Here is a 26,709-nt window from a genome sequence, read left to right as displayed (position 1 = left end):
AGCTTACCTGGTTATAGAAGTAGAAGAGGGCAAAAAAGTGCCGGTATCTCAACTACAGCCATACCACATTGGATACGCCCAATCTCGTCTGATCTTGGAAGCTAAGCAGTGTTGGGCCTGGTTAGTACTTGGGTGTTAGACCACATGGGAACACCAGGTGCTGTAGGTTTTTTCCCATTAATGGCAAATTGTTTTTATTCTCTTGCTATTTAAGTTGGAAACTTTTTATTTTTATTGCCAATACAGACATTTGGGACAGGTCAAACAGACACAATAGCCATCACCTAAAAACTTACCACACTGTTTAGGCCCAATTCCAACTGCTTTTGGGAGCTAAACAGTGTTGAGCCTCTTTAGTAGTTTAATTTGAGACCACCTGCTAATATCATGTCCTGTAGGTCTTTTTACATTACCAACACATAATTTTTTTCAGTAAGCCAACATAGTTAGAAAACTTTTTTATTAGCTTACCTGGTTATAGAAGTAGAAGATGGCAAAAAAGTGCCTGTTTCTCACCTACAGCCATACCACATTGGATACGCCCAATCTCGTCTGATCTTGGAAGCTAAGCAGTGTTGGGCCTGGTTAGTACTTGGGTGGGAGACCACATGGGAACACCAGGTGCTGTAGGTTTTTCCCATTACTGGCAAATTGTTTTTATTCTCCAGCTTTTTAAATTGGAAACTTTTTTCTCTTTATTGACAGTACAGACATTTGGAAGAGGTCAAACAGACACAATAGCCATCACCTAAAAACTTACCACACTGTTTAGGCCCAATTCCAACTGCTTTTGGCAGCTAAACAGTGTTGAGCCTCTTAAGTAGTTTAATTTGAGACCACCTGCTAATATCATGTCCTGTAGGTCTTTTTACATTACCAACACATGATTTTTTTCAGTAAGGCAATACAGTTAGGAAACTTTTTTATTAGCTTTCCTGGTTATAGAAGTAGAAGAGGGCAAAAAAGTGCCGGTATCTCACCTACAGCCATACCACATTGGATACGACCAATCTCGTCTGATCTTGGAAGCTAAGCAGTGTTGGGCCTGGTTAGTACTTGGGTGGGAGACCACATGGGAACACCAGGTGCTGTAGGTTTTTTCCCATTAATGGCAAATTGTTTTTATTCTCTTGCTATTTAAATTGGAAACTTTTTATTTTTATTGCCAATACAGACATTTGGGACAGGTCAAACAGACACAATAGCCATCACCTAAAAACTTACCACACTGTTTAGGCCCAATTCCAACTACTTTTATCAGCTAAACAGTGTTGAGCCTCTTTAGTAGTTTAATTTGAGACCACCTGCTAATATCATGTCCTGTAGGTCTTTTTACATTACCAACACATGATTTTTTTTCAGTAAGGCAATACAGTTAGGAAACTTTTTTATTAGCTTACCTGGTTATAGAAGTAGAAGAGGGCAAAAAAGTGCCAGTATCTCACCTACAGCCATACCACATTGGATACGCCCAATCTCGTCTGATCTTGGAAGCTAAGCAGTGTTGGGACTGGTTAGTACTTGGGTGGGAGACCACATGGGAACACCAGGTGCTGTAGGTTTTTTCCCATTAATGGCAAATTGTTTTTATTCTCTTGCTATTTAAATTGGAAACTTTTTATTTTTATTGCCAATACAGACATTTGGGACAGGTCAAACAGACACAATAGCCATCACCTAAAAACTTACCACACTGTTTAGGCCCAATTCCAACTGCTTTTGGCAGCTAAACAGTGTTGAGCCTCTTTAGTAGTTTAATTTGAGACCACCTGCTAATATCATGTCCTGTAGGTCTTTTTACATTACCAACACATGATTTTTTTCAGTAAGGCAATACAGTTAGGAAACTTTTTTATTAGCTTACCTGGTTATAGAAGTAGAAGAGGGCAAAACAGTGGCAGTATCTCACCTACAGCCATACCACATTGGATACGCCCAATCTCGTCTGATCTTGGAAGCTAAGCAGTGTTGGGCCTGGTTAGTACTTGGGTGGGAGACCACATGGGAACACCAGGTGCTGTAGGTTTTTTCCCATTAATGGCAAATTGTTTTTATTCTCTTGCTATTTAAATTGGAAACTATTTATTTTTATTGCCAATACAGACATTTGGGACAGGTCAAACAGACACAATAGCCATCACCTAAAAACTTACCACACTGTTTAGGCCCAATTCCAACTGCTTTTCGGAGCTAAACAGTGTTGAGCCTCTTTAGTTGTTTAATTTGAGACCACCTGCTAATATCATGTCCTGTAGGTCTTTTTACATTACCAACACATGATTTTTTTCAGTAAGCCAATATAGTTAGGAAACTTTTTTATTAGCTTACCTGGTTATAGAAGTAGAAGAGGGCAAAAAAGTGCCTGTATCTCACTTACAGCCATACCACATTGGATACGCCTGATCTTGGAAGCTAAGCGGTGTTGGGCCTGGTTAGTACTTGGGTGGGAGACCACATGGGAACACCAGGTGCTGTAGGTATTTCCCATTACTGGCAAATTGTTTTTATTCTCTAGCTTTTTAAATTGGAAACTTTTTTCTCTTTATTGACAGTACAGATATTTGGAAGAGGTCAAACAGACACAATAGCCATCACCTAAAAACTTACCACACTGTTTAGGCCCAATTCCAACTGCTTTTGGCAGCTAAACAGTGTTGAGCCTCTTTAGTAGTTTAATTTGAGACCACCTGCTAATATCATGTCCTGTAGGTCTTTTTACATTACCAACACATGATTTTTTTCAGTAAGACAATACAGTTAGGAAACTTTTTTATTAGCTTACCTGGTTATAGAAGTAGAAGATTGCAAAAAAGTGCCGTTATCTCAACTACAGCCATACCACATTGGATACGCCCAATCTCGTCTGATCTTGGAAACAAAGCAGTGTTGGGCCTGGTTAGTACTTGGGTGGGAGACCACATGGGAACACCAGGTGCTGTAGGTTTTTTCCCATTAATGGCAAATTGTTTTTATTCTCTTGCTATTTAAATTGGAAACTTTTTATTTTTATTGCCAATACAGACATTTGGGACAGGTCAAACAGACACAATAGCCATCACCTAAAAACGTACCACACTGTTTAGGCCCAATTCCAACTGCTTTTGGCAGCTAAACAGTGTTGAGCCTCTTTAGTAGTTTAATTTGAGACCACATGCTAATATCATGTCCTGTAGGTCTTTTTACATTACCAACACATGATTTTTTTCAGTAAGGCAATACAGTTAGGAAACTTTTTTATTAGCTTACCTGGTTATAGAAGTAGAAGAGGGCAAAAAAGTGCCAGTATCTCACCTACAGCCATACCACATTGGATACGCCCAATCTTGTCTGATCTTGGAAGCTAAGCAGTGTTGGGCCTGGTTAGTACTTGGGTGGGAGACCACATGGGAACACCAGGTGCTGTAGGTATTTCCCATTACTGGCAAATTGTTTTTATTCTCTAGCTTTTTAAATTGGAAACTTTTTTCTCTTTATTGACAGTACAGACATTTGGAAGAGGTCAAACAGACACAATAGCCATCACCTAAAAACTTACCACACTGTTTAGGCCCAATTCCAACTGCTTTTGGCAGCTAAACAGTGTTGAGCCTCTTAAGTAGTTTAATTTGAGACCACCTGCTAATATCATGTCCTGTAGGTCTTTTTACATTACCAACGCATGATTTTTTTTCAGTAAGGCAATACAGTTAGGAAACTTTTTTATTAGCTTTCCTGGTTATAGAAGTAGAAGAGGGCAAAAAAGTGCCGGTATCTCACCTACAGCCATACCACATTGGATACGCCCAATCTCGTCTGATCTTGGAAGCTAAGCAGTGTTGGGCCTGGTTAGTACTTGGGTGGGAGACCACATGGGAACACCAGGTGCTGTAGGTTTTTTCCCATTAATGGCAAATTGTTTTTATTCTCTTGCTATTTAAATTGGAAACTTTTTATTTTTTATTGCCAATACAGACATTTGGGACAGGTCAAACAGACACAATAGCCATCACCTAAAAACTTACCACACTGTTTAGGCCCAATTCCAACTGCTTTTGGCAGCTAAACAGTGTTGAGCCTCTTTAGTAGTTTAATTTGAGACCACCTGCTAATATCATGTCCTGTAGGTCTTTTTACATTACCAACACATGATTTTTTTCAGTAAGGCAATACAGTTAGGAAACTTTTTTATTCGCTTACCTGGTTATAGAAGTAGAAGAGGGCAAAAAAGTGCCAATATCTCAACTACAGGCATACCACATTGGATACGCCCAATCTCGTCTGATCTTGGAAGCTAAGCAGTGTTGGGCCTGGTTAGTACTTGAGTGGGAGACCACATGGGAACACCAGGTGCTGTAGGTTTTTTCCCATTAATGGCAAATTGTTTTTATTCTCTTGCTATTTAAATTGGAAACTTTTTATTTTTATTGCCAATACAGACATTTGGGACAGGTCAAACAGACACAATAGCCATCACCTAAAAACTTACCACACTGTTTAGGCCCAATTCCAACTGCATTTGGGAGCTAAACAGTGTTGAGCCTCTTTAGTAGTTTAATTTGAGACCACCTGCTAATATCATGTCCTGTAGGTCTTTTTACATTACCAACACATGATTTTTTTCAGTAAGCCAATATAGTTAGGAAACTTTTTTATTAGCTTACCTGGTTATAGAAGTAGAAGATGGCAAAAAAGTGCCTGTATCTCACCTACAGCCATACCACATTGGATACGCCTGATCTTGGAAGCTAAGCAGTGTTGGGCCTGGTTAGTACTTGGGTGGGAGACCACATGGGAACACCAGGTGCTGTAGGTTTTTCCCATTACTGGCAAATTGTTTATATTCTCTAGCTTTTTAAATTGGAAACTTTTTTCTCTTTATTGACAGTACAGACATTTGGAAGAGGTCAAACAGACACAATAGCTATCACCTAAAAACTTACCACACTGTTTAGGCCCAATTCCAACTGCTTTTGGCAGCTAAACAGTGTTGAGCCTCTTAAGTAGTTTAATTTGAGACCACCTGCTAATATCATGTCCTGTAGGTCTTTTTACATTACCAACACATGTTTTTTTTCAGTAAGGCAATACAGTTAGGAAACTTTTTTATTAGCTTTCCTGGTTATAGAAGTAGAAGATTGCAAAAAAGTGCCGGTATCTCACCTACAGCCATACCACATTGGATACGCCCAATCTCGTCTGATCTTGGAAGCTAAGCAGTGTTGGGCCTGGTTAGTACTTGGGTGGGAGACCACATGGGAACACCAGGTGCTGTAGGTTTCTTCCCATTAATGGCTAATTGTTTTTATTCTCTTGCTATTTAAATTGGAAACTTTTTATTTTTATTGCCAATACAGACATTTGGGACAGGTCAAACAGACACAATAGCCATCACCTAAAAACTTACCACACTGTTTAGGCCCAATTCCAACTGCTTTTGGCAGCTAAACAGTGTTGAGCCTCTTTAGTAGTTTAATTTGAGACCACATGCTAATATCATGTCCTGTAGGTCTTTTTACATTACCAACACATGATTTTTTTCAGTAAGGCAATACAGTTAGGAAACTGTTTTATTAGCTTACCTGGTTATAGAAGTAGAAGAGGGCAAAAAAGTGCCAGTATCTCACCTACAGCCATACCACATTGGATACGCCCAATCTCGTCTGATCTTGGAAGCTAAGCAGTGTTGGGCCTGGTTAGTACTTGGGTGGGAGACCACATGGGAACACCAGGTGCTGTAGGTTTTTTCCCATTAATGGCAAATTGTTTTTATTCTCTAGCTATTTAAATTGGAAACTTTTTATTTTTTATTGCCAATACAGACATTTGGGACAGGTCAAACAGACACAATAGCCATCACCTAAAAACTTACCACACTGTTTAGGCCCAATTCCAACTGCTTTTGGGAGCTAAACAGTGTTGAGCCTCTTTAGTAGTTTAATTTGAGACCACGTGCTAATATCATGTCCTGTAGGTCTTTTTACATTACCAACACATGATTTTTTTCAGTAAGGCAATACAGTTAGGAAACTTTTTTATTCGCTTACCTGGTTATAGAAGTAGAAGAGGGCAAAAAAGTGCCAGTATCTCACCTACAGCCATACCACATTGGATACGCCCAATCTCGTCTGATCTTGGAAGCTAAGCAGTGTTGGGCCTGTTTAGTACTTGGGTGGGAGACCACATGGGAACACCAGGTGCTGTAGGTTTTTTCCCATTAATGGCAAATTGTTTTTATTCTCTTACTATTTAAATTAAAAAACTTTTTATTTTTTATTGCCAATACAGACATTTGGGACAGGTCAAACAGACACAATAGCCATCACCTAAAAACTTACCACACTGTTTAGGCCCAATTCCAACTGCTTTTGGGAGCTAAACAGTGTTGAGCCTCTTTAGTAGTTTAATTTGAGACCACCTGCTAATATCATGTCCTGTAGGTCTTTTTACATTACCAACACATGATTTTTTTCAGTAAGCCAATATAGTTAGGAATCTTTTTTATTAGCTTACCTGGTTATAGAAGTAGAAGAGGGCAAAAAAGTGCCTGTATCTCACCTACAGCCATACCACATTGGATACGACCAATCTCGTCTGATCTTGGAAGCTAAGCAGTGTTGGGCCTGGTTAGTACTTGGGTGGGAGACCACATGGGAACACCAGGTGCTGTAGGTTTTTTCCCATTAATGGCAAATTGTTTTTATTCTCTTGCTATTTAAATTGGAAACTTTTTATTTTTATTGCCAATACAGACATTTGGGACAGGTCAAACAGACACAATAGCTATCACCTAAAAACTTACCACACTGTTTAGGCCCAATTCCAACTGCTTTTCGGAGCTAAACAGTGTTGAGCCTCTTTAGTAGTTTAATTTGAGACCACCTGCTAATATCATGTCCTGTAGGTCTTTTTACATTACCAACACATGATTTTTTTCAGTAAGCCAATATAGTTAGGAAACTTTTTTAATAGCTTACCTGGTTATAGAAGTAGAAGAGGGAAAAAAGTGCCGGTATCTCACTTACAGCCATACCACATTGGATACGCCCAATCTCGTCTGATCTTGGAAGCTAAGCAGTGTTGGGCCTGGTTAGTACTTGGGTGGGAGACCACATGGGAACACCAGGTGCTGTAGGTTTTTCCCATTACTGGCAAATTGTTTTTATTCTCTAGCTTTTTAAATTGGAAACTTTTTTCTCTTTATTGACAGTACAGACATTTGGAAGAGGTCAAACAGACACAATAGCCATCACCTAAAAACTTACCACACTGTTTAGGCCCAATTCCAACTGCTTTTGGCAGCTAAACAGTGTTGAGCCTCTTTAGTAGTTTAATTTGAGACCACCTGCTAATATCATGTCCTGTAGGTCTTTTTACATTACCAACACATGATTTTTTTCAGTAAGACAATACAGTTAGGAAACTTTTTTATTAGCTTACCTGGTTATAGAAGTAGAAGAGGGCAAAAAAGTGCCGGTATCTCAACTACAGCCATACCACATTGGATACGCCCAATCTCGTCTGATCTTGGAAGCTAAGCAGTGTTGGGCCTGGTTAGTACTTGGGTGGGAGACCACATGGGAACACCAGGTGCTGTAGGTTTTTTCCCATTAATGGCAAATTGTTTTTATTCTCTTGCTATTTAAATTGGAAACTTTTTATTTTTATTGCCAATACAGACATTTGGGACAGGTCAAACAGACACAATAGCCATCACCTAAAAACTTACCACACTGTTTAGGCCCAATTCCAACTGCTTTTATCAGCTAAACAGTGTTGAGCCTCTTTAGTAGTTTAATTTGAGACCACCTGCTAATATCATGTCCTGTAGGTCTTTTTACATTACCAACACATGATTTTTTTCAGTAAGGCAATACAGTTAGGAAACTTTTTTATTAGCTTACCTGGTTATAGAAGTAGAAGAGGGCAAAAAAGTGCCAGTATCTCACCTACAGCCATACCACATTGGATACGCCCAATCTCGTCTGATCTTGGAAGCTAAGCAGTGTTGGGCCTGGTTAGTACTTGGGTGGGAGACCACATGGGAACACCAGGTGCTGTAGGTTTTTTCCCATTAATGGCAAATTGTTTTTATTCTCTTGCTATTTAAATTGGAAACTATTTATTTTTATTGCCAATACAGACATTTGGGACAGGTCAAACAGACACAATAGCCATCACCTAAAAACTTACCACACTGTTTAGGCCCAATTCCAACTGCTTTTCGGAGCTAAACAGTGTTGAGCCTCTTTAGTAGTTTAATTTGAGACCACCTGCTAATATCATGTCCTGTAGGTCTTTTTACATTACCAACACATGATTTTTTTCAGTAAGCCAATATAGTTAGGAAACTTTTTTATTAGCTTACCTGGTTATAGAAGTAGAAGAGGGCAAAAAAGTGCCTGTATCTCACTTACAGCCATACCACATTGGATACGCCTGATCTTGGAAGCTAAGCGGTGTTGGGCCTGGTTAGTACTTGGGTGGGAGACCACATGGGAACACCAGGTGCTGTAGGTATTTCCCATTACTGGCAAATTGTTTTTATTCTCTAGCTTTTTAAATTGGAAACTTTTTTCTCTTTATTGACAGTACAGATATTTGGAAGAGGTCAAACAGACACAATAGCCATCACCTAAAAACTTACCACACTGTTTAGGCCCAATTCCAACTGCTTTTGGCAGCTAAACAGTGTTGAGCCTCTTTAGTAGTTTAATTTGAGACCACATGCTAATATCATGTCCTGTAGGTCTTTTTACATTACCAACACATGATTTTTTTCAGTAAGGCAATACAGTTAGGAAACTTTTTTATTAGCTTACCTGGTTATAGAAGTAGAAGAGGGCAAAAAAGTGCCAGTAAATCACCTACAGCCATACCACATTGGATACGCCCAATCTCGTCTGATCTTGGAAGCTAAGCAGTGTTGGGCCTGGTTAGTACTTGGGTGGGAGACCACATGGGAACACCAGGTGCTGTAGGTTTTTCCCATTACTGGCAAATTGTTTTTATTCTCTAGCTTTTTAAATTGGAAACTTTTTTCTCTTTATTGACAGTACAGACATTTGGAAGAGGTCAAACAGACACAATAGCAATCACCTAAAAACTTACCACACTGTTTAGGCCCAATTCCAACTGCTTTTGGCAGCTAAACAGTGTTGAGCCTCTTAAGTAGTTTAATTTGAGACCACCTGCTAATATCATGTCCTGTAGGTCTTTTTACATTACCAACGCATGATTTTTTTCAGTAAGGCAATACAGTTAGGAAACTTTTTTATTAGCTTTCCTGGTTATAGAAGTAGAAGAGGGCAAAAAAGTGCCGGTATCTCACCTACAGCCATACCACATTGGATACGCCCAATCTCGTCTGATCTTGGAAGCTAAGCAGTGTTGGGCCTGGTTAGTACTTGGGTGGGAGACCACATGGGAACACCAGGTGCTGTAGGTTTTTTCCCATTAATGGCAAATTGGTTTTATTCTCTTGCTATTTAAATTGGAAACTTTTTATTTTTATTGCCAATACAGACATTTGGGACAGGTCAAACAGACACAATAGCCATCACCTAAAAACTTACCACACTGTTTAGGCCCAATTCCAACTGCTTTTGGCAGCTAAACAGTGTTGAGCCTCTTTAGTAGTTTAATTTGAGACCACATGCTAATATCATGTCCTGTAGGTCTTTTTACATTACCAACACATGATTTTTTTCAGTAAGGCAATACAGTTAGGAAACTTTTTTATTAGCTTACCTGGTTATAGAAGTAGAAGAGGGCAAAAAAGTGCCAGTATCTCACCTACAGCCATACCACATTGGATACGCCCAATCTCGTCTGATCTTGGAAGCTAAGCAGTGTTGGGCCTGGTTAGTACTTGGGTGGGAGACCACATGGGAACACCAGGTGCTGTAGGTTTTTTCCCATTAATGGCAAATTTTTTTTATTCTCTTGCTATTTAAATTGGAAACTTTTTATTTTTATTGCCAATACAGACATTTGGGACAGGTCAAACAGACACAATAGCCATCACCTAAAAACTTACCACACTGTTTAGGCCCAATTCCAACTGCTTTTTGGAGCTAAACAGTGTTGAGCCTCTTTAGTACTTTAATTTGAGACCACCTGCTAATATCATGTCCTGTAGGTCTTTTTACATTACCAACACATGATTTTTTTCAGTAAGCCAATATAGTTAGGAAACTTTTTTAATAGCTTACCTGGTTATAGAAGTAGAAGAGGGCAAAAAAGTGCCTGTATCTCACTTACAGCCATACCACATTGGATACGCCCAATCTCGTCTGATCTTGAAAGCTAAGCAGTGTTGGGCCTGGTTAGTACTTGGGTGGGAGAACACATGGGAACACCAGGTGCTGTAGGTTTTTCCCATTACTGGCAAATTGTTTTTATTCTCTAGCTTTTTAAATTGGAAACTTTTTTCTCTTTATTGACAGTACAGACATTTGGAAGAGGTCAAACAGACACAATAGCCATCACCTAAAAACTTACCACACTGTTTAGGCCCAATTCCAACTGCTTTTGGCAGCTAAACAGTGTTGAGCCTCTTTAGTAGTTTAATTTGAGACCACCTGCTAATATCATGTCCTGTAGGTCTTTTTACATTACCAACACATGATTTTTTTCAGTAAGACAATACAGTTAGGAAATTTTTTTATTAGCTTACCTGGTTATAGAAGTAGAAGAGGGCAAAAAAGTGCCGGTATCTCAACTACAGCCATACCACATTGGATACGCCCAATCTCGTCTGATCTTGGAAGCTAAGCAGTGTTGGGCCTGGTTAGTACTTGGGTGGTAGACCACATGGGAACACCAGGTGCTGTAGGTTTTTTCCCATTAATGGCAAATTGTTTTTATTCTCTTGCTATTTAAATTGGAAACTTTTTATTTTTATTGCCAATACAGACATTTGGGACAGGTCAAACAGACACAATAGCCATCACCTAAAAACTTACCACACTGTTTAGGCCCAATTCCAACTGCTTTTGGGAGCTAAACAGTGTTGAGCCTCTTTAGTAGTTTAATTTGAGACCACCTGCTAATATCATGTCCTGTAGGTCTTTTTACATTACCAACACATAATTTTTTTCAGTAAGCCAATATAGTTAGGAAACTTTTTTATTAGCTTACCTGGTTATAGAAGTAGAAGATGGCAAAAAAGTGCCTGTATCTCGCCTACAGCCATATCACATTGGATACGCCCAATCTCGTCTGATCTTGGAAGCTAAGCAGTGTTGGGCCTGGTTAGTACTTGGGTGGGAGACCACATGGGAACACCAGGTGCTGTAGGTTTTTCCCATTACTGGCAAATTGTTTTTATTCTCTAGCTTTTTAAATTGGAAACTTTTTTCTCTTTATTGACAGTACAGACATTTGGAAGAGGTCAAACAGACACAATAGCCATCACCTAAAAACTTACCACACTGTTTAGGCCCAATTCCAACTGCTTTTGGCAGCTAAACAGTGTTGAGCCTCTTAAGTAGTTTAATTTGAGACCACCTGCTAATATCATGTCCTGTAGGTCTTTTTACATTACCAACACATGATTTTTTTCAGTAAGGCAATACAGTTAGGAAACTTTTTTATTAGCTTTCCTGGTTATAGAAGTAGAAGAGGGCAAAAAAGTGCCGGTATGTCACCTACAGCCATACCACATTGGATACGCCCAATCTCGTCTGATCTTGGAAGCTAAGCAGTGTTGGGCCTGGTTAGTACTTGGGTGGGAGACCACATGGGAACACCAGGTGCTGTAGGTTTTTTCCCATTAATGGCAAATTGGTTTTATTCTCTTGCTATTTAAATTGGAAACTTTTTATTTTTATTGCCAATACAGACATTTTGGACAGGTCAAACAGACACAATAGCCAGCACCTAAAAACTTACCACACTGTTTAGGCCCAATTCCAACTGCTTTTGGCAGCTAAACAGTGTTGAGCCTCTTTAGTAGTTTAATTTGAGACCACCTGCTAATATCATGTCCTGTAGGTCTTTTTACATTACCAACACATGATTTTTTTCAGTAAGGCAATACAGTTAGGAAACTTTTTTATTAGCTTACCTGGTTATAGAAGTAGAAGAGGGCAAAAAAGTGCCAGTATCTCACCTACAGCCATACCACATTGGATACGCCCAATCTCGTCTGATCTTGTAAGCTAAGCAGTGTTGGGCCTGGTTAGTACTTGGGTGGGAGACCACATGGGAACACCAGGTGCTGTAGGTTTTTTCCCATTAATGGCAAATTGTTTTTATTCTCTTGCTATTTAAATTGGAAACTTTTTATTTTTATTGCCAATACAGACATTTGGAAGAGGTCAAACAGACACAATAGCCATCACCTAAAAACTTACCACACTGTTTAGGCCCAATTCCAACTGCTTTTGGCAGCTTAACAGTGTTGAGCCTCTTAAGTAGTTTAATTTGAGACCACCTGCTAATATCATGTCCTGTAGGTTTTTTTACATTACCAATGCATGATTTTTTTCAGTTAGGCAATACAGTTAGGAAACTTTTTTATTAGCTTTCCTGGTTATAGAAGTAGAAGAGGGCAAAAAAGTGCCGGTATCTCACCTACAGCCATACCACATTGGATACGCCCAATCTCGTCTGATCTTGGAAGTTAAGCAGTGTTGGGCCTGGTTAGTACTTGGGTGGGAGACCACATGCGAACACCAGGTGCTGTAGGTTTTTTCCCATTAATGGCAAATTGTTTTTATTCTCTTGCTATTTAAATTGGAAACTTTTTATTTTTATTGCCAATACAGACATTTGGGACAGGTCAAACAGACACAATAGCCATCACCTAAAAACTTACCACACTGTTTAGGCCCAATTCCAACTGCTTTTCGGAGCTAAACAGTGTTGAGCCTCTTTAGTAGTTTAATTTGAGACCACCTGCTAATATCATGTCCTGTAGGTCTTTTTACATTACCAACACATGATTTTTTTCAGTAAGCCAATATAGTTAGGAAACTTTTTTATTAGCTTACCTGGTTATAGAAGTAGAAGAGGGCAAAAAAGTGCCTGTATCTCACTTACAGCCATACCACATTGGATACGCCCAATCTCGTCTGATCTTGGAAGCTAAGCAGTGTTGGGCCTGGTTAGTACTTGGGTGGGAGACCACATGGGAACACCAGGTGCTGTAGGTTTTTCCCATTACTGGCAAATTGTTTTTATTCTCTAGCTTTTTAAATTGGAAACTTTTTTCTCTTTATTGACAGTACAGACATTTGGAAGAGGTCAAACAGACACAATAGCCATCACCTAAAAACTTACCACACTGTTTAGGCCCAATTCCAACTGCTTTTGGCAGCTAAACAGTGTTGAGCCTCTTTAGTAGTTTAATTTGAGACCACCTGCTAATATCATGTCCTGTAGGTCTTTTTACATTACCAACACATGATTTTTTTCAGTAAGACAATACAGTTAGGAAACTTTTTTATTAGCTTACCTGGTTATAGAAGTAGAAGAGGGCAAAAAAGTGCCAGTATCTCAACTACAGCCATACCACATTGGATACGCCCAATCTCGTCTGATCTTGGAAGCTAAGCAGTGTTGAGCCTGGTTAGTACTTGGGTGGGAGACCACATGGGAACACCAGGTGCTGTAGGTTTTTTCCCATTAATGGCAAATTGTTTTTATTCTCTTGCTATTTAAATTGGAAACTTTTTATTTTTATTGCCAATACAGACATTTGGGACAGGTCAAACAGACACAATAGCCATCACCTAAAAACGTACCACACTGTTTAGGCCCAATTCCAACTGCTTTTGGCAGCTAAACAGTGTTGAGCCTCTTTAGTAGTTTAATTTGAGACCACATGCTAATATCATGTCCTGTAGGTCATTTTACATTACCAACACATGATTTTTTTCTGTAAGGCAATACAGTTAGGAAACTTTTTTATTAGCTTACCTGGTTATAGAAGTAGAAGAGGGCAAAAAAGTGCCAGTATCTCACCTACAGCCATACCACATTGGATACGCCCAATATCGTCTGATCTTGGAAGCTAAGCTGTGTTGGGCCTGGTTAGTACTTGTGTGGGAGACCACATGGGAACACCAGGTGCTGTAGGTTTTTCCCATTAGTGGCAAATTGTTTTTATTCTCTAGCTTTTTAAATTGGAAACTTTTTTCTCTTTATTGACAGTACAGACATTTGGAAGAGGTCAAACAGACACAATAGCCATCACCTAAAAACTGACCACACTGTTTAGGCCCAATTCCAACTGCTTTTGGCAGCTAAACAGTGTTGAGCCTCTTTAGTACTTTAATTTGAGACCACCTGCTAATATCATGTCCTGTAGGTCTTTTTACATTACCAACACATGATTTTTTTCAGTAAGGCAATACAGTTAGGAAACTTTTTTATTAGCTTACCTGGTTATAGAAGTAGAAGAGGGCAAAAAAGTGCTGGTATCTCACCTACAGCCATACCACGTTGGATACGCCCAATCTCGTCTGATCTTGGAAGCTAAGCAGTGTTGGGCCTGGTTAGTACTTGGGTGGGAGACCACATGGGAACACCAGGTGCTGTAGGTTTTTTCCCATTAATGGCAAATTGTTTTTATTCTCTTGCTATTTAAATTAGAAACTTTTTATTTTTATTGCCAATACAGACATTTGGGACAGGTCAAACAGACACAATAGCCATCACCTAAAAACGTACCACACTGTTTAGGCCCAATTCCAACTGCTTTTGGCAGCTAAACAGTGTTGAGCCTCTTTAGTAGTTTAATTTGAGACCACATGCTAATATCATGTCCTGTAGGTCATTTTACATTACCAACACATGATTTTTTTCTGTAAGGCAATACAGTTAGGAAACTTTTTTATTAGCTTACCTGGTTATAGAAGTAGAAGAGGGCAAAAAAGTGCCAGTATCTCACCTACAGCCATACCACATTGGATACGCCCAATCTCGTCTGATCTTGGAAGCTAAGCTGTGTTGGGCCTGGTTAGTACTTGGGTGGGAGACCACATGGGAACACCAGGTGCTGTAGGTTTTTCCCATTAGTGGCAAATTGTTTTTATTCTCTAGCTTTTTAAATTGGAAACTTTTTTCTCTTTATTGACAGTACAGACATTTGGAAGAGGTCAAACAGACACAATAGCCATCACCTAAAAACTTACCACACTGTTTAGGCCCAATTCCAACTGCTTTTGGCAGCTAAACAGTGTTGAGCCTCTTAAGTAGTTTAATTTGAGACCACCTGCTAATATCATGTCCTGTAGGTCTTTTTACATTACCAACGCATGATTTTTTTCAGTAAGGCAATACAGTTAGGAAACTTTTTTATTAGCTTTCCTGGTTATAGAAGTAGAAGAGGGCAAAAAAGTGCCGGTATCTCACCTACAGCCATACCACATTGGATACGCCCAATCTCGTCTGATCTTGGAAGCTAAGCAGTGTTGGGCCTGGTTAGTACTTGGGTGGGAGACCACATGGGAACACCAGGTGCTGTAGGTTTTTCCCATTACTGGCAAATTGTTTTTATTCTCTAGCTTTTTAAATTGGAAACTTTTTTCTCTTTATTGACAGTACAGACATTTGGAAGAGGTCAAACAGACACAATAGCCATCACCTAAAAACTTACCACACTGTTTAGGCCCAATTCCAACTGCTTTTGGCAGCTAAACAGTGTTGAGCCTCTTTAGTAGTTTAATTTGAGACCACCTGCTAATATCATGTCCTGTAGGTCTTTTTACATTACCAACACATGATTTTTTTCAGTAAGACAATACAGTTAGGAAACTTTTTTATTAGCTTACCTGGTTATAGAAGTAGAAGAGGGCAAAAAAGTGCCTGTATCTCAACTACAGCCATACCACATTGGATACGCCCAATCTCGTCTGATCTTGGAAGCTAAGCAGTGTTGGGCCTGGTTAGTACTTGGGTGGGAGACCACATGGGAACACCAGGTGCTGTAGGTTTTTTCCCATTAATGGCAAATTGTTTTTATTCTCTTGCAATTTAAATTGGAAACTTTTTATTTTTATTGCCAATACAGACATTTGGGACAGGTCAAACAGACACAATAGCCATCACCTAAAAACTTACCACACTGTTTAGGCCCAATTCCAACTGCTTTTGGGAGCTAAACAGTGTTGAGTCTCTTTAGTAGTTTAATTTGAGACCACCTGCTAATATCATGTCCTGTAGGTCTTTTTACATTACCAACACATAATTTTTTTCAGTAAGCCAATATAGTTAGGAAACTTTTTTATTAGCTTACCTGGTTATAGAAGTAGAAGATGGCAAAAAAGTGCCTGTATCTCACCTACAGCCATACCACATTGGATACGCCTAATCTTGTCTGATCTTGGAAGCTAAACAGTGTTGGGCCTGGTTAGTACTTGGGTGGGAGACCACATGGGAACACCAGGTGCTGTAGGTTTTTCCCATTACTGGCAAATTGTTTTTATTCTCCAGCTTTTTAAATTGGAAACTTTTTTCTCTTTATTGACAGTACAGACATTTGGAAGAGGTCAAACAGACACAATAGCCATCACCTAAAAACTTACCACACTGTTTAGGCCCAATTCCAACTGCTTTTGGCAGCTAAACAGTGTTGAGCCTCTTAAGTAGTTTAATTTGAGACCACCTGCTAATATCATGTCCTGTAGGTCTTTTTACATTACCAACACATGATTTTTTTCAGTAAGGCAATACAGTTAGGAAACTTTTTTATTAGCTTTCCTGGTTATAGAAGTAGAAGAGGGCAAAAAAGTGCCGGTATCTCACCTACAGCCATACCACATTGGATACGCCCAATCTCGTCTGATCTTGGAAGCTAAGCAGTGTTGGGCCTGGTTAGTACTTGGGTGGGAGACCACATGGGAACACCAGGTGCTGTAGGTTTTTTCCCATTAATGGCAAATTGTTTTTATTCTCTTGCTATTTAAATTGGAAACTTTTTATTATTATTGCCAATACAGACATTTGGGACAGGTCAAACAGACACAATAGCCATCACCTAAAAACTTACCACACTGTTTAGGCCCAATTCCAACTGCTTTTGGCAGCTAAACAGTGTTGAGCCTCTTTAGTAGTTTAATTTGAGACCACCTGCTAATATCATGTCCTGTAGGTCTTTTTACATTACCAACACATGATTTTTTTCAGTAAGGCAATACAGTTAGGAAACTTTTTTATTAGCTTACCTGGTTATAGAAGTAGAAGAGGGCAAAAAAGTGCCAGTATCTCACCTACAGCCATACCACATTGGATACGCCCAATCTCGTCTGATCTTGGAAGCTAAGCAGTGTTGGGCCTGGTTAGTACTTGGGTGGGAGACCACATGGGAACACCAGGTGCTGTAGGTATTTCCCATTACTGGCAAATTGTTTTTATTCTCTAGCTTTTTAAATTGGAAACTTTTTTCTCTTTATTGACAGTACAGATATTTGGAAGAGGTCAAACAGACACAATAGCCATCACCTAAAAACTTACCACACTGTTTAGGCCCAATTCCAACTGCTTTTGGCAGCTAAACAGTGTTGAGCCTCTTTAGTAGTTTAATTTGAGACCACCTGCTAATATCATGTCCTGTAGGTCTTTTTACATTACCAACACATGATTTTTTTCAGTAAGACAATACAGTTAGGAAACTTTTTTATTAGCTTACCTGGTTATAGAAGTAGAAGAGGGCAAAAAAGTGCCGGTATCTAAACTACAGCCATACCACATTGGATACGCCCAATTTCGTCTGATCTTGGAAGCTAAGCAGTGTTGGGCCTGGTTAGTACTTGGGTGGGAGACCACATGGGAACACCAGGTGCTGTAGGTTTTTTCCCATTAATGGCAAATTGTTTTTATTCTCTTGCAATTTAAATTGGAAACTTTTTATTTTTATTGCCAATACAGACATTTGGGACAGGTCAAACAGACACAATAGCCATCACCTAAAAACTTACCACACTGTTTAGGCCCAATTCCAACTGCTTTTGGGAGCTAAACAGTGTTGAGCCTCTTTAGTAGTTTAATTTGACACCACCTGCTAATATCATGTCCTGTAGGTCTTTTTACATTACCAACACATAATTTTTTTCAGTAAGCCAATATAGTTAGGAAACTTTTTTATTAGCTTACCTGGTTATAGAAGTAGAAGATGGCAAAAAAGTGCCTGTATCTCACCTACAGCCATACCACATTGGATACGCCTAATCTCGTCTGATCTTGGAAGCTAAAAAGTGTTGGGCCTGGTTAGTACTTGGGTGGGAGACCACATGGGAACACCAGGTGCTGTAGGTTTTTCCCATTACTGGCAAATTGTTTTTATTCTCCAGCTTTTTAAATTGGAAACTTTTTTCTCTTTATTGACAGTACAGACATTTGGAAGAGGTCAAACAGACACAATAGCCATCACCTAAAAACTTACCACACTGTTTAGGCCCAATTCCAACTGCTTTTGGCAGCTAAACAGTGTTGAGCCTCTTAAGTAGTTTAATTTGAGACCACCTGCTAATATCATGTCCTGTAGGTCTTTTTACATTATCAACACATGATTTTTTTCAGTAAGGCAATACAGTTAGGAAACTTTTTTATTAGCTTTCCTGGTTATAGAAGTAGAAGAGGGCAAAAAAGTGCCGGTATCTCACCTACAGCCATACCACATTGGATACGCCCAATCTCGTCTGATCTTGGAAGCTAAGCAGTGTTGGGCCTGGTTAGTACTTGGGTGGGAGACCACATGGGAACACCAGGTGCTGTAGGTTTTTTCCCATTAATGGCAAATTGTTTTTATTCTCTTGCTATTTAAATTGGAAACTTTTTATTTTTATTGCCAATACAGACATTTGGGACAGGTCAAACAGACACAATAGCCATCACCTAAAAACTTACCACACTGTTTAGGCCCAATTCCAACTGCTTTTGGCAGCTAAACAGTGTTGAGCCTCTTTAGTAGTTTAATTTGAGACCACCTGCTAATATCATGTCCTGTAGGTCTTTTTACATTACCAACACATGATTTTTTTCAGTAAGGCAATACAGTTAGGAAACTTTTTTATTAGCTTACCTGGTTATAGAAGTAGAAGAGGGCAAAAAAGTGCCAGTATCTCACCTACAGCCATACCACATTGGATACGCTCAATCTCGTCTGATCTTGGAAGCTAAGCAGTGTTGGGCCTGGTTAGTACTTGGGTGGGAGACCACATGGGAACACCAGGTGCTGTAGGTATTTCCCATTACTGGCAAATTGTTTTTATTCTCTAGCTTTTTAAATTGGAAACTTTTTTCTCTTTATTGACAGTACAAATATTTGGAAGAGGTCAAACAGACACAATAGCTATCACCTAAAAACTTACCACACTGTTTAGGCCCAATTCCAACTGCTTTTGGCAGCTAAACAGTGTTGAGCCTCTTTAGTAGTTTAATTTGAGACCACCTGCTAATATCATGTCCTGTAGGTCTTTTTACATTACCAACACATGATTTTTTTCAGTAAGACAATACAGTTAGGAAACTTTTTTATTAGCTTACCTGGTTATAGAAGTAGAAGAGGGCTAAAAAGTGCAGGAATCTCAACTACAGCCATACCACATTGGATACGCCCAATCTCGTCTGATCTTGGAAGCTAAGCAGTGTTGGGCCTGGTTAGTACTTGGGTGGGAGACCACATGGGAACACCAGGTGCTGTAGGTTTTTTCCCATTAATGGCAAATTGTTTTTATTCTCTTGCTATTTAAATTGGAAACTTTTTATTTTTATTGCCAATACAGACATTTGGGACAGGTCAAACAGACACAATAGCCATCACCTAAAAACTTACCACACTGTTTAGGCCCAATTCCAACTGCTTTTGGGAGCTAAACAGTGTTGAGCCTCTTAAGTAGTTTAATTTGAGACCACCTGCTAATATCATGTCCTGTAGGTCTTTTTACATTACCAACACATGATTTTTTTCAGTAAGGCAATACAGTTAGGAAACTTTTTTATTAGCTTACCTGGTTATAGAAGTAGAAGTGGGCAAAAAAGTGCCAGTATCTCACCTACAGCCATACCACATTGGATACGCCCAATCTCGTCTGATCTTGGAAGCTAAGCAGTGTTGGGCCTGGTTAGTACTTGGGTGGGAGACCACATGGGAACACCAGGTGCTGTAGGTATTTCCCATTACTGGCAAATTGTTTTTATTCTCTAGCTTTTTAAATTGGAAACTTTTTTCTCTTTATTGACAGTACAGATATTTGGAAGAGGTCAAACAGACACAATAGCCATCACCTAAAAACTTACCACACTGTTTAGGCCCAATTCCAACTGCTTTTGGCAGCTAAACAGTGTTGAGCCTCTTTAGTAGTTTAATTTGAGACCACCTGCTAATATCATGTCCTGTAGGTCTTTTTACATTACCAACACATGATTTTTTTCAGTAAGACAATACAGTTAGGAAACTTTTTTATTAGCTTACCTGGTTATAGAAGTAGAAGAGGGCTAAAAAGTGCCGGTATCTCAACTACAGCCATACCACATTGGATACGCCCAATCTCGTCTGATCTTGGAAGCTAAGCAGTGTTTGGCCTGGTTAGTACTTGGGTGGGAGACCACATGGGAACACCAGGTGCTGTAGGTTTTTTCTCATTAATGGCAAATTGTTTTTTTTTTTTTAAACTTTTTATTTATAGAATGTGAAAATACATGACAAGAGCAGAATGACATATAGATATGTTAATCAAAAGTAGTTTCACAGTTTTTCACAGTTTTTCCACAATCAAATATAACGTTATATCTAGACAAACATCAGGTTAGGTAACATACATTGATTGGGATTATGTGGGGTGGGTGTCAGGGTATATAAGGAGGGAAGGGGGGGGGGAGAAAAGGGAATAGTGGGGGGGTACCTCAGGGTGTTTCTGTATTGGAGGGTGAGAGTAAGTTGAAATATTTAGTCTATATTCGTTTGGGTGTCTGTGGAAGGTGGGGCCATCTGTGAGGTCCACGGGGTCCATACTGTATCAAATTTATGGGAGCATTCATGTAGATAGTACGTTATCTTTTCCATGTGGGCGATGTACCAAATGTAGTTGATTAGTAGGGCTAGAGGAGGTGTGTCGGGGGACTTCCATTGCTTAGCAATGGTCATTCTGGCTGCCGCCAGTATGTGCGATAATAATTTGTTCATGGGAGGGTCTAACTCTTTAAATGGGCGGGCTAATAGAAATGTCCATGGGTCCAGGGGAAAGGTCAGACCGGACAAGGAGTGCATGAGGTCGCGGACCTCCAGCCAGAATGGGACAATCCTGGGACAGGTCCACCAGATGTGCAGTAGTGAGCCCCTCTGACCACAGCTGCGCCAGCAGTTAGGGGTGGCCGATGGGAACATCTTAGAGAGTCTTTCTGGAGTAAGATACCATCTGTAGTATACTTTATATGTGGTCTCTTTGATGTGGGTAGAGATTGAGCTTTTGGCTATGCTCTCGCGAATTTCGTCCCAACAGTTTTCATCTGGTGGAGAGCCCAGGTCTCTCTCCCACTCACTCTCATGGCGGGTCTGTGTGGGGGCAGTTGTATCGATCAGCATTTTGTATATCTGTGAGATCATACCCTTGGAAAGGGGGTTAGATGAGCATAGTTTTTCAAAAGGAGTCATATCTCGAAGTGAGTCCGCACTTGATAGTGATGTAAGGAAGTGGCGAATTTGGAAGAATTCAAACATAGGGGGGGCTAGAGTGGGGTATTTGTTTTTTATTTCCTCTAGGGAGAGCCATGAGTTATGCTTTGAGAGGTCAGCGACATAACGGATATTGGATTTACTCCACATTGTGAAAGTTAGAGGGGAAGTACCTGGGGGGAAAGCTGGGTTATCCCAGAGGGGGGTGAGTGGAGAAGGATATGAAGAGAGATTGTACTTGTCCAAGGCCCTGTTCCACAGAGTGAGGTGAAATTTCAGCGAGGGTATAGAGCTGACCAGGGTGGCTCTTTGTGGTTTTTTAAGGCTCCACAGAGAAGATAGGGATCTAAGGCCCAAATATTGTGACTCTATGTCTATCCATGCGATTGAACCCGGTGATGCAAAGGACGAAACGATTTGGCTCAGATGTGATGCCAAGAAGTAATATTTTATATCTGGGAGTCCCCTGCCTCCCCCAGCTCTAGGTAGTTTGAGGGTGCTAAAGGCTATTCTAGGGGGCTTATCATTCCATATGAATTTGGAGATTAAGGTTTGAATATTTCTTAGTGTCTGGTAAGGAATTTTAATTGGGAGGGTCTGGAAGAGATATAGGAATTGTGGGACAATGATCATTTTAGTGGCTGATATTCTCCCAAACCATGAGATGATGTTTGATCTCCAGCTTTTGAGTTCTTGTTTAACTTTATTTAGGAGGGGAGGTAGATTTTCTTTGTAGAGGAGGTCATATTTGGAAGTTAAGTTTACCCCGAGATATTTAACTTTGTTGGCTTTCCAGTTAAATTGATATGAGGAGAGTAGAGAAGTTTTAATAGAGGGGGGGGTATGTAGAAGCATTGCTTCCGATTTGGAGAAGTTTATTTTATAGCCTGATAGGGAGCCATATTCATTAATGATCTCATATAGGGCTGGTAGAGATGTCTGAGGGTGGGTTAGGGACAGTAGGACATCGTCGGCGAAAAGTGAGATTTTATATTGATGGGTACCCACTCTCACCCCCTCGACCCTCTCTGAGAGTCTGATCCGAGCCGCTAGGGGTTCGATCACTAGGGCAAATATGAGGGGCGAGAGTGGGCACCCTTGTCTGGTGCCGTTTGAAAGAGAGAAGGGGCCCGAAAGAGTTCCATTTGTAAGGATGCGGGCAGAGGGGGCCGTATACAAAGCTGAGATTGCGGTAAGAAATTCCGCCGATAGGCCGAAGGCGCGAAGGGTCTGAAATAGGAAGGGCCATGATATTCGGTCAAACGCCTTCTCGGCGTCTAATGAGAGGATGATAGAAGGGGTCTGTCTATTATTAATGATCTGAATGAGATCGATAGTCCTCCTTGTGTTATCCCTGGCCTGACGACCCGGAATAAAGCCTACTTGGTCGTAGTGGATCAGGCCAGGGAGAACAGTGCTGAGGCGAGAGGCAAGTACTCTAGCGTATAACTTAATATCATTATTTAGAAGGGATATAGGCCTATAGCTTGCACATTCAGAGGGGTCTTTGCCTTCTTTGTGTATTACTATTATCCTGGCCTCTAGCATCGTTTTGGGTAGTTGGGCACCATGGAGGACTGCGTTGAACGCCTTTTTAACATAGGGGATCAGGATATTAGCGAATTTCTTATAATAGGCCGCTGAAAACCCATCTGGGCCAGGTGCCTTGGATGGTTTTTGGGCCTTTAGAGCTCTCAGAAGTTCCTCCTCTGTAATATCCTGATTCAGTTGTGCTGCGGCTTGTTCTGATAGTTTGGGCAAGTTAGCTTTTTGTAGAAAGTCAGACATCATCTCAGTGGTAGGGGTCCTTGGGTCTTTATTCAAGTTATAGAGGTTATGATAGAAGTTCTGGAATTCTTGGTTGATGGAATTGGGGGAATGGGTCAGAGTGCCATTTTTGGTTTTGATAGTTAGAATGTTGTTCTGAGAGCGTTGAGATCTGAGTCTCGAGGCAAGCAGTTTATCTGCTTTGTCGCCCCTCTCGTAGAACGTCTGCTTCAGTTTTTGAAGTGTTTTAGCTGTACGTTCCGAGAGAAGGAGCGACACCTCTGCTCTGGCTTTGGAAAGAAGGTCAAGATTCTGCTGGGAGGGAGAGAGTTTATGTTGTTGTTCTAGGGTTTGGAGCTTAGCTGTTAGGCTCTTAAGACGTGCGCTTATGGATTTTCGATGTCTAGAGGCCATGTTTATAAGATGACCTCGTAGTACCGCCTTATGGGCTTCCCAGAGAGTCAACGGGGATGTCTCTGGAAGGTCATTAATTTGGAAATATTCAAGGAGTTGGTCTTTGATTTGGTTGGTGAGCCCTATATCGTGGAGAAGAGAATCATTCATTCTCCATGTAGAGGCTGTTGGGCGGGAGTGCATTGTGGTGATTGTTGTGGAGATAGGGCAGTGATCAGACCAAATCATAGGGTGAATGTGTGCTTCTTGGATTTTAGGTGTCAGGTCCCTGCTCAGAAGGATCATATCAATGCGGGAATAGGTTTTGTGGACGGAGGAGAAAAATGTATAGTCCCTAGTTACAGGGTTTATAATGCGGTAGGAGTCAAATAAGAGATGCCGTTTAAGAAGAGCGATTAGGGCCAAAGTGGCTGGGGAAGGGGGCCTAGAGCTGGAGGAGGGAGGGGGAGAGGAACGGTCCAATTCCCTATCAAGCACTTCATTAAAGTCGCCTGCCATTATAATTGAACCCACGGCATGTGCTGAGAGGGCGGAGTCTATTCTCTTAAAAAAGGAAGCTTGTTGCTGGTTAGGGGCGTATATATTAACTAGTGTGCATTCCTCTCCATTAAGTTTGCCCACTAGGATTAGCCATCTTCCTTTCCTATCCGCATGTGTATGTTTAGGTTCAAACGTCATATGAGAGGCAAATAGTATGGCCACTCCACGTTTCTTCTGTTTGGAGTCACAAGCGTGAAAAGAAAGAGGGTAGGCCTTAGATCTTAGTTCTGGGTGTGAGGGTTTTTTAAAGTGGGTCTCCTGGAGAAATATTATATCGCTTTTGGATTGTTTTAGAGTGAGATAGAGTTTGGTGCGTTTTGATGGACTATTCAGCCCCTTGACATTTTGGCTGTACACTTTAATGGTCATGGAGAAGACAGAGAGATAACGCTTTATGGATCTCCCCGAGTTTCCACCCGGAAAGATCCTGATGTATCGTAGTTTGGGGTTGGGAAAGTTTTTCCAAGTTGAAGTTAACCCTGAGGTGGGGGTTGAAGCGAGTGCATGAGGGGTGAAGGTAGAAGGATAGTGAGGAAAGGGGGAAATTGGAGACCAGATGGCTAAGTGTCTGGTCGAACTTTCCGGTCGGGGGGAAGGGAGGGAAAGTCACGGTGTGACAATGACCGGGATTGGGTATAAGACCCATGTTTGGAGAGCGTGGCCTGGGCCTATTACGGTCCAGAAATATTAACGGGGGGGTCAAGGACTATTAGGGGAGCTAATCCCATATGTGAACATCTGGTATATGGGATAGCATTGCTATTTATAGCCTGCCTGTTTTGGGGAAATGAGTAGTGAACAAAACATTTTCTAACATTCAAAACGTCAATAATAATGTGACCAACAGATCTAACATTACTTATCTTTTGGAAGCATTTTAAACAGGGGTAGTTCTGTCCGCGTCTCCCTAAATAGGAGAGGCCGAGAGAAGTATACCCAAACGCTAGGTAACTGAATAATATAAAACATTAACGAAGACAGAGATAATTGTCCTCAACCGAACAGATAAATACATGGTTGATATCAGGTGGAATTAAATCTCTATAAAAAAGAAAAAAAAAAAACCTTAGAGATGGTAAGCTGGTCCACTTATCACCATAGCATCAGGATTGTTACCAAGTTGGGCATCTAACCAAGTCTCATGGAGGTGGATTAGGGGGATTAGCCTTTTTGGTTGCAGATACCCTAGACCAGTCCCGATTCAGGGTACGTTTTGGTGTTGTCAGTTGATCCATATTGGAAAGGTCTTGAGGCTTAGCACTGGCGGTGTCCGGAGGTGCTGGGGCCTGCAGGCCTAGGGAGTGCAGGAGTTGGCGAGCTTCTTCAGGGTTCTTCGCCATCTGAAAGCGATTCTGATGCCAAATTAGGATGCGGAAGGGGAAGCCCCATCTGTAGCGTATTTTATTTTCCCTCAGGAAGGAAGTAATGGGTTTAAATTCTTTTCTTTTAAGCAAAGTGGCAGGGGCAATGTCCTGAAATATTTGGAGAGAGTGTCCTTGAAAGGAGATTGAAGGATGTTTTCTTGATTCACGGAGGATATCTTCTTTTGCCGTATAATAATGGCATCGGAGGATAACATCTCTAGGTTGTGAGGACTCTTGTGTGCGAGGGCGGAGGGCTCGGTGGGCCCTGTCCAGCAGGAGGTGGTCCTCTGGGGTTGTTGGGGTAAGATGCGAGAAGAACTTTTTGAGATAGTCGTCTAGTTGTGTTGCTTCCACCTCCTCTGGGATGCCTCTTATACGGAGATTATTGCGTCTCGCCCTGTTGTCCTGGTCTTCTTGATATTCTAAGAGTGATTGGACTTCTTGTCTTAGTAGGCGGATCTCATCTTCTTGTTCGTTATGTGAAGAGACTACCTCGTCCATTTTTGACTCCAGTTGGTCAGTTCTATCTCCGATTTCATCGAGATCAGTCCTTAGTGAGTTGACAGCTTTGTGTACTTCGGATTGAATCGCCTGGACTGAGCGTCTAGTCTCCTGCACCTCACGAAAAAGAGAACGGATGTCTTTTCTGGTGAGTGGAGCATTGTCAGAATCTTCAGAGTCCGAGTTATCTTGTTGTAGGGAGGTAGGGTCCTGCATAGATTTATTGGCTGAAAACGCAAATTTTTTGAGACTTTGGGAGAGATCTTGGTCCACAGGTTTCTTGTTGCCTTTCGGCATCTTGGTACAGAGCTAATTCCTGAGGCTTCTAGGTTCGGTTGAAGAAAGAATTGTAGATCACTGTGGCAGGATAAGGCGAGTTAATTTTACATTGGTAATATAGGATTAATGGGTGCTCCCCAAGGTTCGGGGGGTTGGGGGGGAGTTACATCTTGGTATGTACGCTAGACTACAATAGAGGCTAGGGTATCAAGGAGGTGCCTCAGGTACAGCTGGTGTGATTTAGCT

The 26,709-nt window shown here is 40.7% G+C and overlaps 42 non-coding genes and 3 pseudogenes across 42 annotated transcripts; all 45 read left to right on the top strand.

Annotated features, from left to right (window-relative positions):
- Window positions 1-50: 50 nt before the first annotated feature.
- Window positions 51-169, top strand: LOC146039542 (5S ribosomal RNA). Its single transcript, XR_014463039.1, has one exon. It is a non-coding gene; the product is annotated as a 5S ribosomal RNA (ribosomal RNA).
- Window positions 170-514: 345 nt separating this feature from the next.
- LOC146040068 (5S ribosomal RNA) lies at window positions 515-633 on the top strand. The gene has a single exon (XR_014463237.1). It is a non-coding gene; the product is annotated as a 5S ribosomal RNA (ribosomal RNA).
- A 345-nt stretch (window positions 634-978) lies between these two features.
- LOC146038469 (5S ribosomal RNA) lies at window positions 979-1,097 on the top strand. Its single transcript, XR_014462058.1, has one exon. It is a non-coding gene; the product is annotated as a 5S ribosomal RNA (ribosomal RNA).
- Window positions 1,098-1,443: 346 nt separating this feature from the next.
- LOC146038868 (5S ribosomal RNA) lies at window positions 1,444-1,562 on the top strand. The gene has a single exon (XR_014462423.1). It is a non-coding gene; the product is annotated as a 5S ribosomal RNA (ribosomal RNA).
- A 345-nt stretch (window positions 1,563-1,907) lies between these two features.
- LOC146040067 (5S ribosomal RNA) lies at window positions 1,908-2,026 on the top strand. Its single transcript, XR_014463236.1, has one exon. It is a non-coding gene; the product is annotated as a 5S ribosomal RNA (ribosomal RNA).
- A 345-nt stretch (window positions 2,027-2,371) lies between these two features.
- On the top strand, window positions 2,372-2,480 carry LOC146039813 (5S ribosomal RNA; annotated as a pseudogene).
- A 345-nt stretch (window positions 2,481-2,825) lies between these two features.
- On the top strand, window positions 2,826-2,944 carry LOC146039412 (5S ribosomal RNA). The gene has a single exon (XR_014462919.1). It is a non-coding gene; the product is annotated as a 5S ribosomal RNA (ribosomal RNA).
- A 345-nt stretch (window positions 2,945-3,289) lies between these two features.
- LOC146038578 (5S ribosomal RNA) lies at window positions 3,290-3,408 on the top strand. Its single transcript, XR_014462159.1, has one exon. It is a non-coding gene; the product is annotated as a 5S ribosomal RNA (ribosomal RNA).
- Window positions 3,409-3,754: 346 nt separating this feature from the next.
- On the top strand, window positions 3,755-3,873 carry LOC146040065 (5S ribosomal RNA). Its single transcript, XR_014463234.1, has one exon. It is a non-coding gene; the product is annotated as a 5S ribosomal RNA (ribosomal RNA).
- Window positions 3,874-4,219: 346 nt separating this feature from the next.
- On the top strand, window positions 4,220-4,338 carry LOC146039242 (5S ribosomal RNA). Its single transcript, XR_014462765.1, has one exon. It is a non-coding gene; the product is annotated as a 5S ribosomal RNA (ribosomal RNA).
- A 345-nt stretch (window positions 4,339-4,683) lies between these two features.
- Window positions 4,684-4,792, top strand: LOC146039771 (5S ribosomal RNA; annotated as a pseudogene).
- A 345-nt stretch (window positions 4,793-5,137) lies between these two features.
- On the top strand, window positions 5,138-5,256 carry LOC146040063 (5S ribosomal RNA). Its single transcript, XR_014463233.1, has one exon. It is a non-coding gene; the product is annotated as a 5S ribosomal RNA (ribosomal RNA).
- Window positions 5,257-5,601: 345 nt separating this feature from the next.
- On the top strand, window positions 5,602-5,720 carry LOC146040062 (5S ribosomal RNA). The gene has a single exon (XR_014463232.1). It is a non-coding gene; the product is annotated as a 5S ribosomal RNA (ribosomal RNA).
- A 346-nt stretch (window positions 5,721-6,066) lies between these two features.
- Window positions 6,067-6,185, top strand: LOC146037939 (5S ribosomal RNA). Its single transcript, XR_014461572.1, has one exon. It is a non-coding gene; the product is annotated as a 5S ribosomal RNA (ribosomal RNA).
- A 347-nt stretch (window positions 6,186-6,532) lies between these two features.
- Window positions 6,533-6,651, top strand: LOC146038468 (5S ribosomal RNA). The gene has a single exon (XR_014462057.1). It is a non-coding gene; the product is annotated as a 5S ribosomal RNA (ribosomal RNA).
- A 344-nt stretch (window positions 6,652-6,995) lies between these two features.
- Window positions 6,996-7,114, top strand: LOC146037795 (5S ribosomal RNA). The gene has a single exon (XR_014461440.1). It is a non-coding gene; the product is annotated as a 5S ribosomal RNA (ribosomal RNA).
- A 345-nt stretch (window positions 7,115-7,459) lies between these two features.
- LOC146038134 (5S ribosomal RNA) lies at window positions 7,460-7,578 on the top strand. The gene has a single exon (XR_014461750.1). It is a non-coding gene; the product is annotated as a 5S ribosomal RNA (ribosomal RNA).
- A 345-nt stretch (window positions 7,579-7,923) lies between these two features.
- Window positions 7,924-8,042, top strand: LOC146040061 (5S ribosomal RNA). Its single transcript, XR_014463231.1, has one exon. It is a non-coding gene; the product is annotated as a 5S ribosomal RNA (ribosomal RNA).
- Window positions 8,043-8,387: 345 nt separating this feature from the next.
- LOC146039812 (5S ribosomal RNA) lies at window positions 8,388-8,496 on the top strand (annotated as a pseudogene).
- Window positions 8,497-8,841: 345 nt separating this feature from the next.
- Window positions 8,842-8,960, top strand: LOC146040060 (5S ribosomal RNA). The gene has a single exon (XR_014463230.1). It is a non-coding gene; the product is annotated as a 5S ribosomal RNA (ribosomal RNA).
- Window positions 8,961-9,305: 345 nt separating this feature from the next.
- Window positions 9,306-9,424, top strand: LOC146040059 (5S ribosomal RNA). Its single transcript, XR_014463229.1, has one exon. It is a non-coding gene; the product is annotated as a 5S ribosomal RNA (ribosomal RNA).
- Window positions 9,425-9,769: 345 nt separating this feature from the next.
- Window positions 9,770-9,888, top strand: LOC146040058 (5S ribosomal RNA). The gene has a single exon (XR_014463228.1). It is a non-coding gene; the product is annotated as a 5S ribosomal RNA (ribosomal RNA).
- A 345-nt stretch (window positions 9,889-10,233) lies between these two features.
- LOC146039461 (5S ribosomal RNA) lies at window positions 10,234-10,352 on the top strand. The gene has a single exon (XR_014462964.1). It is a non-coding gene; the product is annotated as a 5S ribosomal RNA (ribosomal RNA).
- Window positions 10,353-10,697: 345 nt separating this feature from the next.
- Window positions 10,698-10,816, top strand: LOC146038864 (5S ribosomal RNA). Its single transcript, XR_014462419.1, has one exon. It is a non-coding gene; the product is annotated as a 5S ribosomal RNA (ribosomal RNA).
- Window positions 10,817-11,161: 345 nt separating this feature from the next.
- Window positions 11,162-11,280, top strand: LOC146038515 (5S ribosomal RNA). Its single transcript, XR_014462101.1, has one exon. It is a non-coding gene; the product is annotated as a 5S ribosomal RNA (ribosomal RNA).
- A 345-nt stretch (window positions 11,281-11,625) lies between these two features.
- LOC146040057 (5S ribosomal RNA) lies at window positions 11,626-11,744 on the top strand. Its single transcript, XR_014463227.1, has one exon. It is a non-coding gene; the product is annotated as a 5S ribosomal RNA (ribosomal RNA).
- A 345-nt stretch (window positions 11,745-12,089) lies between these two features.
- On the top strand, window positions 12,090-12,208 carry LOC146038583 (5S ribosomal RNA). The gene has a single exon (XR_014462164.1). It is a non-coding gene; the product is annotated as a 5S ribosomal RNA (ribosomal RNA).
- A 345-nt stretch (window positions 12,209-12,553) lies between these two features.
- On the top strand, window positions 12,554-12,672 carry LOC146037672 (5S ribosomal RNA). The gene has a single exon (XR_014461327.1). It is a non-coding gene; the product is annotated as a 5S ribosomal RNA (ribosomal RNA).
- Window positions 12,673-13,017: 345 nt separating this feature from the next.
- On the top strand, window positions 13,018-13,136 carry LOC146037794 (5S ribosomal RNA). Its single transcript, XR_014461439.1, has one exon. It is a non-coding gene; the product is annotated as a 5S ribosomal RNA (ribosomal RNA).
- A 345-nt stretch (window positions 13,137-13,481) lies between these two features.
- Window positions 13,482-13,600, top strand: LOC146039150 (5S ribosomal RNA). The gene has a single exon (XR_014462680.1). It is a non-coding gene; the product is annotated as a 5S ribosomal RNA (ribosomal RNA).
- A 345-nt stretch (window positions 13,601-13,945) lies between these two features.
- On the top strand, window positions 13,946-14,064 carry LOC146039583 (5S ribosomal RNA). The gene has a single exon (XR_014463075.1). It is a non-coding gene; the product is annotated as a 5S ribosomal RNA (ribosomal RNA).
- Window positions 14,065-14,409: 345 nt separating this feature from the next.
- LOC146037764 (5S ribosomal RNA) lies at window positions 14,410-14,528 on the top strand. The gene has a single exon (XR_014461412.1). It is a non-coding gene; the product is annotated as a 5S ribosomal RNA (ribosomal RNA).
- Window positions 14,529-14,873: 345 nt separating this feature from the next.
- Window positions 14,874-14,992, top strand: LOC146038206 (5S ribosomal RNA). The gene has a single exon (XR_014461817.1). It is a non-coding gene; the product is annotated as a 5S ribosomal RNA (ribosomal RNA).
- A 345-nt stretch (window positions 14,993-15,337) lies between these two features.
- Window positions 15,338-15,456, top strand: LOC146040056 (5S ribosomal RNA). The gene has a single exon (XR_014463226.1). It is a non-coding gene; the product is annotated as a 5S ribosomal RNA (ribosomal RNA).
- A 345-nt stretch (window positions 15,457-15,801) lies between these two features.
- On the top strand, window positions 15,802-15,920 carry LOC146038132 (5S ribosomal RNA). Its single transcript, XR_014461749.1, has one exon. It is a non-coding gene; the product is annotated as a 5S ribosomal RNA (ribosomal RNA).
- Window positions 15,921-16,265: 345 nt separating this feature from the next.
- Window positions 16,266-16,384, top strand: LOC146039175 (5S ribosomal RNA). The gene has a single exon (XR_014462703.1). It is a non-coding gene; the product is annotated as a 5S ribosomal RNA (ribosomal RNA).
- A 345-nt stretch (window positions 16,385-16,729) lies between these two features.
- Window positions 16,730-16,848, top strand: LOC146040055 (5S ribosomal RNA). The gene has a single exon (XR_014463225.1). It is a non-coding gene; the product is annotated as a 5S ribosomal RNA (ribosomal RNA).
- Window positions 16,849-17,193: 345 nt separating this feature from the next.
- Window positions 17,194-17,312, top strand: LOC146037611 (5S ribosomal RNA). The gene has a single exon (XR_014461273.1). It is a non-coding gene; the product is annotated as a 5S ribosomal RNA (ribosomal RNA).
- A 345-nt stretch (window positions 17,313-17,657) lies between these two features.
- On the top strand, window positions 17,658-17,776 carry LOC146038830 (5S ribosomal RNA). The gene has a single exon (XR_014462388.1). It is a non-coding gene; the product is annotated as a 5S ribosomal RNA (ribosomal RNA).
- A 345-nt stretch (window positions 17,777-18,121) lies between these two features.
- LOC146039204 (5S ribosomal RNA) lies at window positions 18,122-18,240 on the top strand. Its single transcript, XR_014462730.1, has one exon. It is a non-coding gene; the product is annotated as a 5S ribosomal RNA (ribosomal RNA).
- A 345-nt stretch (window positions 18,241-18,585) lies between these two features.
- On the top strand, window positions 18,586-18,704 carry LOC146040052 (5S ribosomal RNA). The gene has a single exon (XR_014463223.1). It is a non-coding gene; the product is annotated as a 5S ribosomal RNA (ribosomal RNA).
- A 345-nt stretch (window positions 18,705-19,049) lies between these two features.
- LOC146038069 (5S ribosomal RNA) lies at window positions 19,050-19,168 on the top strand. Its single transcript, XR_014461690.1, has one exon. It is a non-coding gene; the product is annotated as a 5S ribosomal RNA (ribosomal RNA).
- A 345-nt stretch (window positions 19,169-19,513) lies between these two features.
- On the top strand, window positions 19,514-19,632 carry LOC146038131 (5S ribosomal RNA). Its single transcript, XR_014461748.1, has one exon. It is a non-coding gene; the product is annotated as a 5S ribosomal RNA (ribosomal RNA).
- Window positions 19,633-19,977: 345 nt separating this feature from the next.
- LOC146037610 (5S ribosomal RNA) lies at window positions 19,978-20,096 on the top strand. The gene has a single exon (XR_014461272.1). It is a non-coding gene; the product is annotated as a 5S ribosomal RNA (ribosomal RNA).
- Window positions 20,097-20,441: 345 nt separating this feature from the next.
- LOC146039210 (5S ribosomal RNA) lies at window positions 20,442-20,560 on the top strand. The gene has a single exon (XR_014462736.1). It is a non-coding gene; the product is annotated as a 5S ribosomal RNA (ribosomal RNA).
- The last annotated feature ends 6,149 nt before the right edge of the window (window positions 20,561-26,709 follow it).

The sequence above is a fragment of the Crinia signifera genome, chromosome 9 (genome assembly GCF_055691185.1).
Source record: "Crinia signifera chromosome 9, ASM5569118v1, whole genome shotgun sequence".
Classification (NCBI taxonomy): domain Eukaryota; kingdom Metazoa; phylum Chordata; class Amphibia; order Anura; family Myobatrachidae; genus Crinia; species Crinia signifera.
Note: the sequence above shows the minus strand (reverse complement) of the source record. Positions and strands in the feature narration are given on the sequence as shown.